Consider the following 20,913-nt stretch of genomic DNA (forward strand, 5'->3'; position numbering starts at 1 on the left):
TTTCTGTTCTGACACTTCCCAGTTTCATTGGCTTCCTATTGTTGCTTTCCTATTCTGGTCTTTACTCTACCTCTCTTCACCCCCTCCTAGTACAGCACCCAGAATGCCACATCACCCAATAATACCTATCTACTAAATTCTCTGACACTTAGGCAGATTCAGAGAAAGCAGAAGGAGTTTGTAAAAAGAGTTTTTTCTAGAAAGTGACATATGCATTCTCTTTGTGGCAGCTTGAATAGACATGATTAGTGGTGGAGAAAATGACAGTGGTTTTTCCTTAGACTCTTCTTTTGAATGGAACCAGATGTAGCAACCCACCGGGGTATCTTGAATATGGAGGTCAACATATCCCACTCATTGCTCTTGGTGCCTAAATACTAAGACTCCCTCAGATTGCTCACTTCTACTCTTGCAGTCCACATCCCTATTTGGTTTCCTACATTCTTCCCTGAATCATCAAGTACATCTCAAATAAATAGAATCTCAAGAGGTAAAAGGTACTTCAATACTATCTAATCCAATCTGAACCTGAATGATGTCCCTGATGTGCCCTTTGCTTAAAAACTTGTGACTGGGAACCCACTTGTTCTCTGAATAAGTAGAATAGTATTATAGTTTAATTTGTAAGAAGACACTTTGCCTAAATGCTTCTCTCCTCCCACTATACCTCTTTTTTTTTTTTTTTTTTTTTTTTTTTTTTTTTTTTTTTTTTGGTAGAACAGGCTTGGTTTGGATAAATTGTTATTCAGATGTTTTCAGTCATGAAACAAGACCTTCATTTGGGATTTTCTTGACAAAGATGCTGGAGTGCTTTGTCCTTCCCTTTTCCAGCCCATTTTACAGATGAGGAAACTAGGCAAACAGGGTTTCATGACTTATCCAGGGTCATATAGCTGATAAGTATCTGAGACAGGATTTGAATTCATGAAGATGAATCTTGCTGATACCAAGCCACACTTGGACATTGAATTGCCCTTGCATAGTTTGGGTATTCATAGTCTGAATGAGGACAAATAAATCACAATTAACAAAAGAAAATTAACTTTGTCATAACATGGAAAGAACATAGCAGTGATTTGGTTGAGTGTGGTATCTCTGCCTCTGTGTTGGCCATGCTGCTTTTCTGGTCAGAAGCCTGAGGGAGGATCTGTTGACTTCTCTTAGTGTGATGGACAGCAGGAAGTTATATTTCCAGCTAAACCTTTAGTCTCCCTAGACAATTAACTCTCAAGCATGGTTTCAATAATTTTAAAGGAAAAACTAGCCAAATCTCTGTGTTAGATATTGGTCCCACCACATTTTACTTCACTACCATGCTTCTGAAATGTTTTTGAACAAGGAATTAAAAATAAACAAACAAACAAACACCTCATATTCCAAGGTTAGAGACATTTAAAATGCAAATTATCTTGAGAAAGGGAATCCACATTGGGTCTTACATCCATTTGAATGTGTAGAGGACTGATAGCAGACCCTTTAGTTTGCTAGAGGAAGGAAGAAAGGAGAAACAGAACCCTGAGCAGAAGGGATTAAAAGGGTAGGAGGGGCTGCTGGACCAAAGACAAATCATGCTCACTTTATTCAGTCTTTCTTTCTTGTCACCATTTCCAGTTTTAGTCTCCTCCTTTTAATCAGTTCCTGCACATCCTCATTCCCCACAAGGGGTACCCAACCACTCTCACCCTGGGCTGCTCATTGCTGCACAACATACGAGAGCCCATACAATTTGTATGGTGCTATAATGTATTGGGGAGAAATAAAGGGAGTTGTGTAAATTAGTTAAGCTCCTTTCATCTCCAGAGGGGCTGTCCCAGTCCTGGACTCTGGTTTACCAAGCTGTGTCTAAAGAGCCAGCATGGGGGAGCATAGAGAATGTTTAACTTTGAAAAATGAAACTTCACAGACCATTAGCCCTGGGTGCGGACTGGTGCCTCTAGGGTGTTTGGGGGAAAAAGGGGGGGGATGAAGGTATGAAATCAATGAGATATTTAAACTCCAATTCTGTATTCCTGCTCCTGTTGAAGCTTAGTACTGAGCATGTTCCACACATGTAAACTGAAGAATAAGACAGACAGGACTTGGCTTTTAAATAGGGAAAAAATAGCTTCTAGGCACAAACCCTAAATAGTGTCTCTTACAGGAATACTACATGCATATGTTTGGAATAATGAGACCTTGGATTTATATCTCACCTTCCCTTATAGTGGCTCAGATGTCTGTGTATGTGGGTGACAATATGTGTGGCTACAACAAACATTGATTAAGCTCTTATTGTGTGGAGTGTGGCAGTTGGTGTGAAGGGGTGGGTGGGATAAACTTTAAATAAGAAAAGATCTATGATCTCAAGGTGTTTACATTTTAAGGGGGGGGGGGAATGATTACACCAGGAGAAAGTACAGTGGGCTTGCATCTCACCATGGTTACCAAATATCTTGAGGCTTTTTCCTCAGGTTCTTGACTTTGCCCTGACTGGAGTAAATAACAACCCCAAAAATGATTGATTTCATCTGACCTTCTATCAACAGCTGAGCCAAAACTAGGGAGGGGTGGCTGGGGCTCTGCTCTGGGGTGCTAAAATTTAGAAAGCACTGACAGCACTAATACTCTTTCAGTAGATAGAAACAACTAAGCTTAGCACCTAGTTAGCAAGATTTTGTTGTTGTTGTTAGCAAGAGTAATTAGTTAAACAGGAAGATAACAGATGGCAGGCTTTTTCTACCCAGCAGGGGCATCTCAGGAGAGTTCCTACTCTGAAACCTCCCTTCTATAGCATCCTTTATAACAGCAGCTTATGAATATCTTAGGGTCTCTATTTTGTCATCATGAAGTCATGTCCTGGGTCTTCTCCCACCATGGGAACCTGGGTTCTGAGTTAGAAGGCCTCTTCCTGAACACTTTGTCCTCGACTAAATTTGAGAGGGACAGCCAGCCAGAGAATGCATGCACTTTCTAACAGGGTGGACAGAGCCACCTTATAACAAAGACAGGAGATCTTGACTCAGTAGCCTGTGAATATGTGCCCAGGCAGGTATTAAGGAAATGTACTGTCATGGACAGGAGAATAAATCAAGGAGAACATCTTTGAGGAAGAAAGTTCTGAAAGAGGATGCTGCTTTTATATACATCTAAAGAGAGAGAGAGAGAGAGAGAGAGAGAGAGAGAGAGAGAGAGAGAGAGAGAGAGAGAGACAGAGAGAGAGAGAGAGACAGAGAGAGAGAGAGAGAAACAAAGAGAAATGCCCTAGGAGGGAAAAGTTAGTGGGGGGGGGCAGTCAAATCCCCTTTTCCCAGTTGTAGAAGACAAACCTCTTGCATTGCCTTGGAAAAAATAGCCTAGTTTTCCCCAAAGTTCTTCTTCCCTTCCTTTCCCCCCACCCCAACTCAAGAAACAGGGCACGCTAGGATCCCAGGAGCCAGGCTGTCCTCACTCCCTGGCCAAGATTTTAGCTCTCATTCATCCTCAGGCTGTCTCTCAGGGGTATTTCAATTAATAGTAATTAACAGTCTCTGGAGCTGTCTAGGATTGTTGGGGATGTATTATTGGGAAGGATCATTTTTCTGATCCCCCCACCACCACTCTCACTCCTCAGCATCTTCTAGTTGCCACCACGTCACCATTGTCACCAGGCTCTCTCTCTGCTGCCTGTGTAATAAGTTAAGACAATAAGGGCTCCTACAGGGCTGCTTGGCAGGGAAATGAATCCCAAGGGAGAGTCACAGAGCCTTGTTTACTGGTGGGGAGCTTTCTCTGCCCGCAGGGTCAGGGCTTGACAATTAGGTCCCAAGCCAGGTAAACAAAAAGACCTCAATGTTCAGCAGACTCCATCCCCTGGCTGGACACAAGAACTCATTAAATCTAGACCATCTCTGTTATCACCCACACCTCCCTGCCCCTGACACAGTGATTCTTAATGCTGTCTCTCTTCATCCTTGGGTTCCTTCCCTCCTCCCAACACGTCCCTGCCCCTGAAGATGCTTAAAGGGAGGAGGGTGGGCATCCAAGATGTCAGAGAGCTGGGGAGGGAAGGGGACCCTGAGGCCTTATACCATGGGCTCGCTGCAGAGCTCTCCCAGCCCTGTGCTGTAGAGCAAGGCTCATGGAGAGAGACAGCAAAGAAAAATAGGAAGCAATCAGCAGGGGCAACCACTGTAATAATGCACTAAACATGGAAAATTGCATTACATTAGATTCTTCTGTTTCTCATTGTATAGATGAGATACAGTCATAAACAGGAAATTCATAGGGTCAATGACCCCCTTGCCAGAGTTTGAGCTTTTTTTGGTTGGATAGGGGGAAGGGGAAGGAAGGAAAAATGCCTTCTAGATTTCAGAGCTTCCCAGGCTAGAATCTCTTGAGTCATCTCCTTGTTATCTTTTTAGAGAGGCACCATACAGGTCATCCTGTCATTTTTCCACAGAGGAGCCCTAGACCTTGGAAGCCCCAGCAAGCGGATTCCTCCACAATCTTTTCTTCTCCTTTCAACTCCAAGAAGTAGCAGGACAGGTTTCCCTCAAAGGAATTCATAGAGGGTGGTAAAAGTAAGAAGGACATCACTGGGGCAAGAGAAAGGAGTAAATGAATTAGAAAAGGATCCTAGGGTCAGACAAACTGAAGAGGAAGTCAGTATCTCTTTTCTTATGCCTTTCCACTCACATGCATATTCAACTGTACATATATAGCATATATGTGTATATATGCTATATATTCATATATAATTGTTGGACATACCTATTGATTTGCATGCATGTGTGTACCCCCATATTTCTGTGTCTACCTGGGATTTTCCTACCCTTTGTTGTCCTTTTGGGGAAGTGATGGCTCTTTGGCTTGGGCGTGGGCTTCTCCCCCACACCTTTTCAGCAACTAGGTCTGTGTGTTTAGAGAAAAATGATGGATTGCTATTCTCTCTCCTCCCCCTCCCTGCAGTGCTGTAGAAAGGAGCTGGATATTTGATTGTGTGAATATTTAGGTATGAGGTTTGAGAAAGGGAGTGAAGGGGGAGTCATAATAGGAGCGTACACTGTGAACTGTACATGAGTTCCGTATGGCTCTCCCCCTCTGAGCTGGGTTAAGTGAGAAGCACCAGTGGATTAGTAAAAAGAAGACGGCCTTCCTAGCATAGTCAACTCCTGACTTACCTCTGCCATCCAGTTGGTTTCCATGCCGACTCCCCACTGCTCTGGGATTGCTATGTGCTTAAGAAATGTAGTTTTGGAGGCACCTAAGGAAAATATATATATATAATAAGGGCAAGTTAAATCTTCTGTTTAAAAGTAATCAAATAGTACATTCCACAATCAGATGGTAAGTGGCTCTGGATTATCTGCTATCCGGGCTTTTCTAAGCCATGGCTCAATTATCCTATTGAGAGGTTTCTTTTGGGGGGTATATATGCAGAGACCAGGGATGGGGCAATGTCTCCACAGACGGGATATGTTGTCAACACTGAAATTGACTCAGAGCTCAGGCAGGAGGACCAAAGCTTTCTCCCATGATGCATTGTTCCCACTTTTCCAGATGGACAGACTGAGACCTGATACCTTTTTCATAACAAGCTCATGTTGATCCACTAAGAAAGATGAACTAAAAATGAGCTAACCTTGTTGGAGTGCCCTGCATTAATTACTCATATTCTTATGCCCCTGATTTATCTCCTCTCATTCTGCTTTACTATAAAAACAAAACAAAATACTCAGAAAGACTATAGCATTGTCAGCCTCTGGAAAAACAAAGCACTTCCGGCTTCCAACTTTTAATTCTTTGATTCTTTAGTTTACACTCAAGGAAAAGAAGAGTTCTGTACAGATTGGCTTTCACCCTGGGGAACAGGTGGAAATATCATTTGTCTGAAATGGATTTGTGCTCTTCTGTCTTGTGGTTTTCCTCATTTTCTTTGCCATTTTGGCTAATTATCAAAGACATTTGCGGTGAAACCCAGGCGGACCCAGGCCTTTCCCACCTTAATCCTTCAGCATAGTCAATGGGCTCAGCTGGGAGGGTTCCCATGGTAACGGGCTGTGATGTCACAAAGAGAGGATTAAAATGGGGTGGGAAGTTATGAGGGGAGGGGGATGAAATGGGGGCTAGTGGGAAGCTTTGGTTTCACAACTGACCTTATGAAAACATAAGGAAGGACCAATGGGGGAAGTATTCCAAGATTGTTCAACAAGTCTCTACAGAGCATTTATGATATGCCCAGCACTGTGTTGGGTTTGTAAAAGAAAGAATAAGTGGCTTAGCCACTTATTACCAATATAATTTTAAGCAAGCCATTCTTGCCTATTTGGGCTTCAGTTTTCTATCTATTAACGGGGAGATGGATCAGACTGAACTCTTAAAATTCCCTTCCAGCTCTGGATCTATGATCCCAAATATGAGATACAATTGTTCCTTTTATGAAGTTTATGGTGTAACTTTACTTGACAAGATATAAAGTTTAGGAGCTTAGCAAAAAAGATTCAACTTCATCCTAGGGTGGCAAAATACATAGGATCTTAGTTGCTTTACTTTTCTTAACTCTTAATTTTTTAATGTACAAAATGAGGGGATTGGACCAGATAGTCCTTTTTTTTTTTTTTGCAATAGAGGTCAACTGACATCTGACGCCATATTTGAACTCAGGTCCCTCTTTCTCAAGGGCTGGTTCTCTATTCACTGTGTCAGGAAGAGATAGTTTTTAAGTCTGTGCAATCAAGATTAATCAGTGACTCTCTGAAGTCAGAAGGACTCATCTTCCTGAGTTCAAATTCAACCTCAGGTTTACTAGCTATGTGACCCAGGGACTTGACCCTGTTTGCCTTAGCTTCCTCATCTGGAAAATGAGTTGAAGAAGTAAATGATATTCCAGTATTTTTGCCAAGAAAGTCCCAAATGGGATCATGAAAAATTGGACATGAACAAACCAATTGTACAACAAAAATTCCGAAATTAATCTGGTAAAGTAGATAGAGTGCTGAAGTTGGAGGCAGAAAAGAAATCTGTTTAAATCTGGTTTCTGACATTTAGTCATTTAGACATTTAGAGTGATCATAAACAAATCAGTTTCCTCATTTATAAAGTAAAATCGTTGAATTTGATGACATTTAAGGTACCTTATAACTCTAAATCCATGATTCTAAGTCATTTTAACCTCTTTCTAAGCCTGTTTCCTCATCTGTAAAATGGAGATAATAAACTACCTCACCTACCCAAAGTATTGTTTTGAGGTTCAAATGGATGGATAGATAGTTCATTAAAGTTATTGTGTATAAAATGGGCAACGAGGTGGTTAAGTTGCTAGAGCACTGGGCCTAGAGTCAGGAAGATCTTAGCTGAAATTCAGTCCATACTTTTTTTTTTTTTAAATAGTTTTTATTTACCACATATATGCACGGGTAATTTTACAACATTGACAATTGCGAAACCTTTTGTTCTAATTTTTCCCTTCCTTCCCCTCCCCCAGATGGCAGTTTGACCAATACATGTTAAATATGTTAAAGTATAAATTAAATACAATATATGTACACATGTCCAAACAGTTGTTTTGCTGTACAAAAAGAATCAGACTTTGAAATAGTGTACCATTAGCCTATGAAGGAAATCAAAAATGCAGGCGGACAAAAATAGAGGGATTGGGAATTCTATGTAGTGGTTCATAATCATCTCCCAGAGTTCTTTCACTGGGTGTAGTTGGTTCAGTTCATTACTGCTCTATCGGAACTGATTTGGTTCATCTCATTTTCCATCAGAATTGATCATCATATAGTATTGTTGTTGCTGTGTACAAATGATCTCCTGGTCCTGCTCATTTCTCTCAGCATCAGTTCATGTAAGTCTCTCCAGGCCTTTCTGAAATCATCCTGCTGATCATTTCTTACAGAACAATAATATTCCATCATATTCATATACCACAGTTTATTCAGCCAATCTCCAATTGATGGGCATCCACATAGTTCCCAGTTTCTGGTCCCACAAAGAGGGCTGCCACAAACATTCTTACACATACAGGTCTCTTTCTCTTCTTTAAGATCTCTTTGGGATATAAGCCCAGTAGTAACACTGCTGATTCAAAGGGTATGCACAGTGTGATAACTTTTTCAGCACAGTTCCAAATTGCTATGTACAATAGCTGAATGTATTCACAATTCCACCAACAATGTATCAGTGTCCCTGTTTTCCCACATCCCCTCCAACATTGTGCATTATCTTTCCCTGTCATTCTAGCCAATCTGACAAGTGTGTAGTGGTATCTCAGAGTTGTCTTAATTTGCATTTCTCTGATTAAAAATGACTTGGAACATCTTTTCATATGTCAGCCCATACTCTTAATTGGGGATGAGGTAGAGCCAAGATAGTGGAAAAAAGGCAAGGACTCCCCTGAACTCTCCCAATAATGTCTCAATACACTTATTAGTTGTATGACCTTAGGCAACCCCTATATGCCTCAGTTCCTTATCTGTAAAATGGGGCCACACTGGAGAGAGAAATAGCAAACTATTACAGTATCTTTGCTAAAAAACAAACAAAGAAAAAAACAAAAACTCTATGGACCATGTCCATGAAGTCACATAGAGTAGGATGTGAACAAAAACAAAACAAACAAAAAAAGATTTAGATACTGTGCTAAGTGCTAGGGATACAAATATAAGTAATCAAGAGAGACTTTGCCCACAAAGAGCTTATATTCTCATGAGAAAAGATAATACTCAAGGGAAGCTAGAAAAGGGAAAGGAAATAAATACATGGATACCAGGGTTGGAGATGTCCAGAAGTGTTGTCAAGGTCTGGATTTTGGCAAGATAAGGCCAGAGCTAACTTATCAAAGTCCAGGGTGGTTATGGGGGTAGATTGCAGTTTTCTGGCTGGGATAGGGTAGAGATGATGGCCAGAATGCAAACCTAATGACTTAGAATTGGCTGGAAAGTGAATGATAATGAAAGAAAAATGTTTTGCAAAGTTTAAAACACTGTATAAATGTCAGTTATTATTATCTTTACATTTCCCAGCTCACACAATCCTCCTTGTTGGCAGTTCAGTTTCTATTCAAATCCAATGTCCGGATGCCAATAATACCCTTGAACTCTCTTGTTCAATGAAATTGTATTTGCAAGTTCCTCAGACAAGGACCTCTCATATTGCTTCCTAGTTTACTATATGCATCTAGAGCCATACTGTAAGTTCCATAGACTAATTCTAAGCCAATTCTAAACTTCCAAGGAAGAAAAGTTACTTATTATGTGACACAGATATTGGCGTGACTTTTAGAACTTTTTTTTTTTTTACCTCACTAATGTAGATGCCAATCAGTAGTTTGACATATTTTTTGATGGTTGTTTCTCATCCTACTCCTCTCAAAAACAGCAATGTTAAGTCTTAGTACACTGAAAAATGCATACATAGCTCTTTTCTATCTGATCCTTTAATTTTTCAGAGAAACTTGAGAGCATATTCTAGTCTTAAATCTGGAAGCTTTGACATGGCTTTTGGCCAAAAAACAAGAGACCTGTCTCTCTCTTAAGGTCTAATTCCATGGTTGTGAATCCAACCAAACTTATATTTGGCTTTCATTTTAATTGACATTCCCTAATTCATCATTAAGGGCAGCTAGATGGCACAGTGGATAGAGTGCTGATACTGAAGTCAGGGAAAGTAATTTTTCTGAGTATGAATCTGCCCTAGACATGTAATAGCTGTGTGACCCTAAATAAGTCACTTATCCCTATTTGCCTCAGGTCTTAATGTAAAATGAACTGGAGAAGGAAATGAAAAACTGTTCTAGTATGTCTGCCAAGAAAACCCAAAATGGGGTCATAACAAGTCAGACCTGACTGAAATGATTGAAAAACAGCAACTCATCAGTAAAGCAGTTAGGAGAATAGGTATTAGAGAGGAGAACATAGAGCTCTAAAAATTAATTAGAAGAACTTCTGTATTAGGTGGTTTAGGGAAATCTGGCTGAGAGATTGGAATGTTTGACCTCTTGAAAGTTAACCTTTAAGTTGACTTTTAAAAATCCCTTTCTCACCCATGGTCCTTGATGATCCTCCATGTGGTTGGCTAAATCCACTTTTCTATGAAGCCAGTTCACTAAATGGGAGTTATGGAAGCAGAGTCTGCAGGGATTTGTGAAATCCTGAGTTAACAGAAGTCAAAACATGGTAGAACATGGACATAAGCAGCAACCAAATCATAATGTAATGCAATAGTATAGTAATGAATGTAGTAATGACTTATAGTAGAGGGAGCATTGGCTTGGGAGTCAGAGGATCTAGGTTCAATTCTACCTCTTCCATTTGCTACTTGTGTGAAATCAGACAAATCCCTGGCAAATCCCTTAAACTCTCTGAGCCTCAGTTTTGTCATCTTTAAAATGAGAATATCTTTACTAATTGGCCTCTGAAGGCCCTTTAGCTGTAGATCATTGATCTTATGAATCAACAAAAATATTGTTATTGCTTAGTCATTTTCAGTCATTTCTAATTCTTCTTAACCCCATTTGAATTTTCTTAGCAAAGATATTGGAGTGATTTGCCATTTCCTTCTCCAGCTTATTTTACAAATGAAGGAACTGAGGCAAACAGGGTGAAGTAACTTGTCCAAGATCACACAGCTAGTAAGGATCCTTAGATTTAAACTCAGGAAAATCAGTCTTCCCCTTTGTAGGCCCAGCACTGTATTTACTATAACACCTAGCTGCCCATCAACAAAAATATACCGAGTTCCCTCCTTTAGATGGTGTAAGGAAGGGATTGTGTGATATAGGGTCATACAGAAGAAGAGATATAGCATAAGATACTAGGCCCCACAAAGACTTTGTGATGGGGTTGGAGACACAAGACATAACATACATACATATTTTTAACAACTTGACCAAAAAAACCCTGAGAACAAAATGATGAATACTGTCCCCTGCCCTAAATCTTTTATTTCTACTGATGGAGATATAATCTCAAAATCATCTTTGAGCTTCTCTTTCATCATGATGCAGTTTGCCAGTTCTTACTGATTCTACTTCTACAATATCTCTTATATTCATTTCCCACTTTCTATGCACACTACTCCATCCAATTCTCATTTCTTCTTGTCTAGACTATTGTAATATTATGCATCATAGGCACTTAATAAATATTTGCTGAATTGAATATCCTCCTAACGATTCTTCCTGCCTCCACTGAATAATCCAATAGTGATGCTGTTGCCTGAGTAGTTTTCCTAATGTGCTTTCTTTCAGTGCTTTCTTTTGAAATAATGTAGAAACTCCTGACTTTGGCATTCAGGGCTCTTCTTTGCTTCCAACCCACCTTTCTATGCATCTCTAGATTTCAAACAAACCAGCCCATTTTTCATACCCCTTTTTAGTTGAAATGGACTTCCCCATCTTCACCTAGTGTCCCTTTTTCCTTCAAGACCCAACTGCTTTGCTACTTTATGAAGTCTTCTGATTACCTCTCCCATATTCTCAGCTAAAAGTTTTATGTTCTCAAATTTCTTCTCCCATTTTCCTTATATGTTTACTCACTTTTATTTGTCCTCCTTTATACATTTTTTTTCTGTCTATTAGATCAGGAGTTCTTAATCTGGAATCTGTGAACTTGTTTCTTAAAAAAAAAGTGATAACCATTAGAACTGATTTCTTTTGAAATCCTTTAAATTTTATGCATTTATAAACATTATTCTGAGAAAGGATCCATACCAGAATGCCAAACGGTCCATGATGAAAGACAAAAGGGGGGGAGGGAGGAAGAAGAAAGGAAGAAGACAAAGAAAGAAGGAAGGAAATTAAAAGAAAGAAAAGTCAGCAATCTTTCTTATTATACTGTAAACTTTCTGAGAGCAGCATTTGGGTTATATGTATTTTGTATTTCTTGTAGCATAAACTCTTGAAAATAGTGGAATTATTCATTAAATTTAAGTGAATTGTTGAGATACCAGTCAATAAGTATTTGGGCCAGCAATTCAGAGGAAAGAGAGATTACTACAAATGGGATTTTCAAGAAAGACTTGTTGGAGGAGATAAGACCTCAGTTGAGCTTTACAATATTGGTAAGCCTCACTACAATTCACTAAAGTAGATAGGGTACAGGTATCTTTTTAATCCTCATTTTATAAATGAGGTAAATGAGTGAGGAAGGGAAAACTCTTTGGTTGCTGTGAGTGTCCCTGGGCAATGGAATAATATTGGAATAAATAGCTACTGGGCTAAATTCACCCAAGCTCTGGGGAACAGGATGGTTGTTAGGGTCGGGAATGATGATAACAGTGACTCCAGCTTCAACGAAACTTACATTATCTGAGCTTCCATATAGCTCTTACTCATCCCCAGTAACTATCTCTTCTCTTGAATCTGCACAATAAAATTCTACTCGTTCTCTGCATGTCCTCAATAATTGCTCCACAGTCCATCATAAATATCCAGTGACTTGCTACCTAGTACCTACTGCCCTGATTACCAACATCTTGATCACTTTTATAGTGTAGGGGGCAGCTATCAATACAGCTGTATGCCTCTTTTGCCTTCCATGTATAGCTTTCTGCTTTTCAAGTCTGGTGTCCCCATTTATAACTGACATAAAGGAAAGAAACAACAGGGTAAGACTAGAAGCTTTAGAAACTATCCCATGGCCTGGCCCTGGAGAGATTGGCTTTGTTTGCCTGAAGAAAGCTGATCCAATCTATCAAGTTGTCATAATCTCCTTTCTTTGAAATGGGAACTTAGAGACTTCCCTATGTCACTGAGCAACCCTTTAATCTTGAGTTAGTCAATAACTACCTTTCTCTGGGCTTTAGTTTTTCTACTTTAATGGGAGAGGTTTGAATTTGTTTTCTAAGGACCCTTCCATGACTCTGTTATGCTAATTCAATTCCATCTCCCCACCTTGAAAAGATCCCTGTAATAATTCTCAGATGATGAAATTGAAACTATCTCCACTCATATGAAAGAGTGTTCCAAATCACTATTGATCAGAGAAATGCAAAGTAAGACAACTCTGAGATACCACTACACACCTGTCAGATTGGCTAAGATGACAGGAACAAATAATGATGAATGTTGGAGGGGCTGTGGGAAAACTGGGACACTGATGCATTGTTGGTGGAGTTGTGAAAGAATCTGGCCATTCTGGAGAGCAATTTGGAACTATGCCCCAAAAGTTATCAAACTGTGCATACCCTTTGATCCAGCAGTGCTACTACTGGGCTTATATCCCAAGGAAATACTAAAGAAGGGAAAGGGACCTGTATGTGCCAAAATGTTTGTGGCAGCTCTTTTTGTAGTGGCTAGAAACTTGAAGATGAATGGATGTCCATCAATTGGAGAATGGTTGGGTAAATTATGGTATATGAAGGTTATGGAATATTATTGCTCTGTAAGAAATTTCCAGCAGGATGAATACAGAGGGGCTTGGAGAGACTTACATCAACCGATGCTGAGTGAAATGAGCAGAATCAGGAGATCACTATACACTTCAACAACAATACTGTATGAAGATGTACTCTGATGGAAGTCTTTTTTAAAAAATTTTTTTATTAATTTTTATAATTATAACATTTTCTTTGACAGTACATATTCATAGGTAATTTTTTTTTTACAACATTATCCCTTGTACTCCCTTCTGTTCCAAATTTTTCCCCTCCTTTCCTCCACCCCCTCCCCTAGATGGCAGGCATTCCCATACATATTAAATATCTTATAGTATATCCTAGGTACAATATATATATGCAGAACCGAATTTTGTTGTTGTTGTTGTTGCAAAGGAAGGATTGTATTCGGAAGCTAAAAAATAATCTGGGAAGAAAACCAAAACCAAAACAAAACAAAACAGTGCTCTCAGTTTATACTCATTTCCCAGTGTTCCTTTTCTGGATGTAGCTGATTCTGTCCATCATTGATCAATTGGAATTGGATTAGCTCTTCTCTATGTTGAAGATATCCAGGAAGTGGATATCTTCAACATAAAGAAGATCCAACTCACTTCCAGTTGATCAATGATGGACAGAAACAACTACACCCAGAGAAGGAACACTGGGAATTGAATGTAAACTGTTAGCACTACTGTCTTTCTACCCAGGTTACTTATACCTTTGGAATCCAATTCTTAACATGCAACAAGAAAATTGGATTTACACACATATATTGTATCTAGGTTATACTGTAACACATGTAAAATGTATGGGATTGCCTGTCATCTAGGGGAAGGAGTAGAGGGAGGGAGGGGAAAATTTGGAAAAATGAACACAAGGGATAATGTTATAAAAAAATTACTCATGCATATGTAGTGTCAAAAATTTTTTTATAATTATAAAATTAATTAAAAAAAAGATCCATGTAAAGGGGAGCCATGGAAGTAAAGAGCTTTTCCTCAAATGATTGGACAACACAGGTCATGCAGCATGAAGAACTATTGAGCCTTAAATGGCATTTCCACCTGGCCACTAGCATACCTCTCCTCCCCAGAGAGGGTCAGCTCCATTGTGGTGAGAAATCCACACCCACATTGGCTAGCTCCTTCATCCGGTGGCTGCCTCCCCCAGGGCTGGAGAGCACATAAGAGAATCATGGCTTGCTGTTTTAAAGCTTTTAAGGTGGGAATAAATTTAATAAGAACTCTTTATCGCTAGGTCTGCAGAGCCCCATCTGAGCCGCAGGGTAGAGAGGAGCCAGCATGTGAACCACTTCCTACACAGTCATGAAAATCATCAAAATGGAAGGACCCCTGGAGGTCATATAGTCCGTCCCCTGTCTCCAAGCCAAGATTACTTTCAGAACTTTGAAGATGTAGATAAGATTTTTCTTTTTTTTCCTCCTGATCCTTTCTTTTCTTTCCTTTCCTTCTCCTATTTTTCTGTCTCTGGGGACAGAGATTTCACAGCTTTCATCAGTAAATTGTCCCAATACCTCACGAGCCTGGGCCAAGACATTCTTTATGTCTCACCTAAGTCATTTCTACTGCGACTGCTGAAGCTCATTTCATTTTGGCAATGGAGAACTATATGGCGTCCCTTCACAAACATAAAAATAATAATAACAGTGCCTCATATCTTTATAGGGCTTTATGCTTTTCAAAGCATTTTCCCATCCATTATCTTGCTCATTCCTTACTATAGCCTAATAAAGTAGGTAGGACAGGTAATTTGTCCTCAATTTTATCCTCATTTTACAAATGAGGAAACTGAGATCCAGAGAGGTCAAGGGATTTGGCCAGAGACACACAGTGAGCCATTGGTTGAGCCAGTCAGGACTCTTGACCTCAGACTTGTACTCCTTCTACAACACTCCCAATGACATTCCATTTCTCTTCCCCTCTTCCTCCCTACACTAATTCATACATGACACATTTCTTTTCCCTGAAGAAAATAATTCTCAAATTCTTTTGGTATTTTGGAACAAGCCTTTCCATGATCCCTCTCTTACTGCCTCCCTCTTCCAGATTAAAGCTTTGTAAACTTGAACCCAAAACAGAAGTCAATCAGCAAATCCTGGCATTTTCTTCAGATATAGAATTAATGGAAGGAGTCCAAAAAAATTAAATAACCCAAAGGGAGAAAGAGAGGGCCAGGGGTGGAAATCATTACTAGGCTTTGACAAGTATGTAAATATTTCATGGGGAGCATTGCAGAGCCTGAGGGCTAGGAGGTCAGAGCCACCTCAAGGAAGCCAGGCCCTTTGTTAACAAGAAATCAAGCCTGCTTGTGTGCACAGGGTGGAAATTAAGCAAATGATATTTGAGCTCCATATTGGCAAACAAGCAGTGCAAGATCGGGGAGCAAGAGGGTCTGGTAATTGAAAGAACGTCTGTACCTCCAGTCCCATCTTGAAGGAAAGCAAGAGCCCAGCTGGAATGGAGCTGGGTATCACGAGGCTCTCAGCTGCTGTTCCTAGTCAGGGAAGGGATGCAGATATGGCCATCTGGTGAATGGGAGCATGTGGTGGCAAGTGAAAGCAAGATCCTGGTATTCTGTCTAGATTACCAAAGGCAGGAGGGCCCTGTGGCTCCATCTAGAGCTCCATTTGCAGAACCCTGCCTCCTGAGCTCTCTGTTCTATGGGGTATACTTGGAAGTCTAAGCATCATTATTAGAGGCACAGAAACCACAGACCCTCAACTTTTTGGAGTTGAAAAGGATCTCATAGGTTAGTTCAATCACCCTCCTCATCACTGCTCACTTAGTAAATATTTATTTAAGCACTAGGCATTGTGCTAAGTGCTGAGAATATAAATATGAAAAAAAGAAAGACAACTCTTCCCTCTCTTGGTGCTTATAATCTAATGAAGGAGAACAAACAAAAGAAAGCTGAAAGGGGAATAAAGTATAAGTGAAGAAATCAATCAGAAAACTCCTAAAGTAATGCAGCCAGGGGAGAAATGAACCATCTGAGCAGAGCACTCACTTCAGATGGAGGTCTATTGCATTATCTTTCTAACTGGTCCTTCTGTCTCATGTCTTTCCCCCACTCTCATCTATCCTTATTCAACTATTTAGATGATTTTTTTTCTAAATAGGTCTCACCCTTTGTTCAGTTGATTTGATCTAATGAGTCCCTATTACCTCAGAATCAAATATTAACACCTCTGTTTGGCAATTAAAGCTCATTATAACTCAGCCCCTTCCTACCTTTCCAGCCTTCTTCTAATTTACTTCCCTCTTTTTACTACCCTCCATCTCCTCTGTGATTCAGTAACACAGACCTACTAGACAGTTCTTTCAAAATGTCACTCTTATCGCCTTTCTCCATGCCTTTGTGTTAGCTATTTTCCATATCTGGAATACTTTCCCTCCTTTGCCATCTCCTTTCTTCCTTCAAGATTCAGCTTAAAGCTTCTTAAGGAGACCTTTCCCAGTTCCCATAGCTGCTGTTGTCCTCTCTTAAGAATGCCTTCTGTTGACTATGAAGATATCTGGTATGTACCCACTATATCTTTCTCCAACAGAATGTAAGCTCTGTGAGAAAAGGAATTCATTTTGCCTTTCCTCCTGCCCTCAGTCTGGAAAATAATAATAAATACCCACCCAAGGGAAGCTAGATGGTGCAGTGGATGGAGAACCAAGTTCAAATCTAGCCTGATACACTTAACACTAATTAGTTGTGTGATCCTGCACAAACCCCAATTGCCTCTCTAAAAAAACAACAATAACAAAAACAAAACAAAACAAAAAAAAAAAAACTTGCCCAACTGAGGAAATTACTACCCTCCTGAGACAACCTGTTCCACTTTTGGAAATTTTTAATTAAGGAAATCTTCAAACTGAAATCTATTTCTACACAACTCCAACTCATTGATTTTTATTTTGTCCTTTAGCGCTAACCAGACAAAAGCTTATCTCTCTTCCAAGGTGATAGTCATTCAAACACTTCCAAACAGGCTTCATGTTCTCAAAATGGTCTGTCTAGTGGAAAACTTCTTGGAATGCAAGCCATCTTCAGTGCTATTTGCCACCTTAATGACTTGAGAAAAATTATGTAACCTCCTTGGGGTTCAGTTTTCTTACTGGTAAAATGAAGGGTTGGGTAAATTATTTCTAAGGTTCTTTCCAGGTCTAAATCAACCATCTTGTAATTCCCAGTTTTCTTTTCTTCTTCACATTAAGCATTTTGAGTTTCTTCCATTAAATAACTGAAAATAAAGTAGAACAATGAACAGGGTGCTAAGTTTGGCTTTGATGGAAGAAGGATCAGTCTAATTAATCAACCAACAGGAATTGATATTTAGATGCACAAACTCAGAAATGAAATAATTTATGACCTCAAAGAGTATATATTCTGTTGGGAAGAATATATATATATATATATATATATATATATATATATATATATATATATACATATATATGTATATATATATATATACATATATATATATATATATATATAGTATGGGCATTCATAGAATATACATACTATATAAAAGAATATATAAAATAAATACAGTGTAATTTTAGATGGGGAGATTGAGTTGGATCACTTATGTCATGAAACTATAGAACGTTGGGCCCAGATCTGGGCCAATCCTTTTATTTTGTAGGTAAAGAAGCTTAAAGGTGGAATGATTTGTTTCAATTTATAAAACCAATAAATGTCAGAGATAGGATTTGAACCCAGGACTTCCCAATTCCCAGTTGCATATAAGAGAAAAAGGAGGAAGGGGAGGAGAGACAGAGAGAAGAAGAGAGAGAAAGAGGGAAAGGGTGCAAATGAAAGAAAAGAAAGGGAAGAAAGAGAAGGAAGGAGAGAAAAGGGAAAGAAGGAAGGAGAGAGAGAAACAGAGACAGAGGAGAAGGGGGAGAGAGAGGAGGGAGAGAGAAGGACAAAAAGAGAAGAGAAAAGAATAAAATGTGTTAGGTTTCAAGGTATGGCTGGACTCCTGGATATTTGGACAGTAAGAGAGCTTCCCAGTGAATTCCAGAGAATTCATAGATGAGCCATAAATTGTTAAAGCATGAGAGGATTTCAGGCAAATATGAGCATGAAATATCTCTGCACATGAAATGTGTCCCAGGGTACTTGGCTGAGGACCCTACCCTGGCATCTGTCTTTCTCAGTTATTAAATAGCATTAGCTGCAAACATTTGTAATATGCATACCTATATACAGGGGGTATAGAGGCTTAATCAAGACCTCAGTTCCATGCTCCCCTTTCTAGTCCCACTTCTTACCCTACCCACATTCCATTCTGTCATTTCTTACGGTCTAGCCCAATGAGTTCTTTCCTTACCTTCTAGAGAGCTAATGGAAAAAAGCAATAGAGCCCTGGACCTAATGTCAGGAAGATCTGAATTCAAATCAGGCTTCAGATACTTACTAGCTGTGTGATCCTGGGCGAGTCGTTCAGCCTCTGTTTATCCCATTTTCCCCCAACTATAAAATGGGGTTAATAACAGCATCTACCTCAGGTTCTTTTTAGGATCAATGAGATTTTTGTAAAGCATTTAGCACAGTGACTGACACATAGTGGATGCTATATAAATGCTTATTCCCTTTGCCCTTCCTTTCGGATTTCATCTTTCTTCTCTAATGTGTCATATTGCCCTTTTCTTCTACTTCAGACCCAGAATCAGTGCTGTCACTCCCCATCCCATTCTAGGGTACCAGTGTTTTTCTACCTAGACCTATTTCTTGCCTTCTATTTCAGAGGCCTCTCAGAAGCAAAGGGACATGATGACCTGGACAGGTAGAGCAACCTAATAAGAATGTATTAGGGTAAGTCTCCCTTCCTGTCACTGGAGGAGGGAATGCAATCTGAGGGGAAAGTCTGAATAAAAGACCCTGGGACTCACCTTCTTAAATAGGAAGGGAGGCCTCTCTCTTCTTAGAGGAACTGTTTGGGCTCCTACAGCTTACTGGTAATTTCTGTGTGTTTATTCAGCTTAAACTATCAGTTTGGTTAAAAATAAATTATGGGAAGAGGGAAGTACAGCCCACCCCATCAAGCTAAGTGTAGAGGAGTCACTCAACCATTGAAATTGACCAGGAGAGTTGAGTTGCCTCATCTATTGGATAAACAAGAAGAAGTGGTCCCTGGGAGAACAGGGAATGTTCCCCCTCCCCATCTCCTCCCTCATCCGCTGCAACCCACCACTTTCTTTTTCTGCTTGGGACAGATGTTCAACACAATCAGGTTTTTAACTGAGAATTTTTCTCTGTTTGGGACTGCTCTTTCTGTATTCTTTCCTGATCGAAAGCAAAGATTCTTAACTTTTTTTTTTTTTGGCAGTCTGGGGAAGCCTCTTTTCAGAATAATGTTAAAACAAAATAAAATATGTATGGTTATGAAGGAAACAAATGATATTGAAATAAAGATTTTTTTTCCTATCCAAAGTTCATTGGCCTCTCCTGAAGCCTAACCTCAGAACCCCTTGGGTGTCTGGAATCCTATTTAAAAACACTGACCTTCAACACATGCTATGTTTACTTATTTTTTCTGTTTTTTTTTATCTCTCCCATGATTTTTCCCTTTTGTTCTGATTTTTCTCTCCCAACATGATTCATAAAACAATATGTATTAAAAATAAATTAATAAAGAAAAATAAAGAGAAAGGAGGAAAAATACTGGCCTAAGCATTTTATCCATTTCTAACAAGCTGAGCACAATCAAAAGCAGGCAACAAGTAGGATGCAGAGCCTTGAACCACTATTCATGTAGAGATTGATTGAAGGAATTTGGGATATTGAGCCTGGAGAAGAGAAGATCTGGTTTTAGAAACAGTGTTTTAAAATATTTAGATGATTATTACAGAGAAGAGAATTCAGATTTGTTGTCTCAGACCCTCAGATATGAATCATTTCCCATCTTTAAGTGTTTGCACTGGCTGTGTTCAGTGTCTGGAAAGTACTCTCTTACCTCCACCTTATGGAGTCCTTTTCTTCCTTTAAGATGTGCTTGTGATATATAAATATAAATATATTTGAACAAAGTAAAACTATTACACTCATATATCCATTCATCCATCCTCTTTGAGGATAGGGATTGTTTCATTCTTGGAATTTATATCCTAAACACCAAGCACTGTACCTTGTATATGGTAGGCACTTGATAAATAGGTTGATTCTGATTGGCCTCAGAAGGTAGAACTAGGAATAATAGGCTGAAACTAAAAATGGACTTTTGGCTTCAGCTTTTGGCTGAATATAAGAGAAAACTTCTGAACCTTTAGAGATGTCCAACTGGAATGGGTTGGCCTGGGAGGCAGTGAGTTCCTTGGTATTGAAAGTGTTTAAATGGCCATTTGTCAGGAATGTTGTACAGAGGTAATTCTGCTCAGGTATAAGCTGGACCAGATGCTCTATCAGGTCCCTTTCAACTCTGAATGTTACCATTCTGCTACACTAAATCAGGAAGCTCACATTTATTGTTTTATACAACCTAGGAATTAGTGAGAATACCAAAAACAAAAAACAAAAAAACCCTATGCCCTGCCCTTCCTTATTCCATTTCATGTT

The 20,913-nt window shown here is 39.4% G+C and overlaps 1 protein-coding gene across 7 annotated transcripts in view; it reads left to right on the forward strand.

Annotated features, from left to right (window-relative positions):
* Positions 1 to 20,913, forward strand: part of ELFN1 (extracellular leucine rich repeat and fibronectin type III domain containing 1) — a 190,660-nt gene that overhangs the window by 43,194 nt on the left and 126,553 nt on the right. The window contains exon 1 of one of the 7 annotated variants that reach the window (XM_074281146.1): positions 17,900 to 19,173. The exons of the other annotated variants lie outside the window; for them this stretch is intronic. The gene's annotated coding sequence lies outside the window, so the exon portion shown is untranslated. Of the gene's footprint in view, positions 1 to 17,899; positions 19,174 to 20,913 lie in introns of those variants that run through there. 7 annotated transcript variants of the gene reach the window in all.

This window comes from Sminthopsis crassicaudata, chromosome 1 (genome assembly GCF_048593235.1).
Source record: "Sminthopsis crassicaudata isolate SCR6 chromosome 1, ASM4859323v1, whole genome shotgun sequence".
Lineage (NCBI taxonomy): Eukaryota > Metazoa > Chordata > Mammalia > Dasyuromorphia > Dasyuridae > Sminthopsis > Sminthopsis crassicaudata.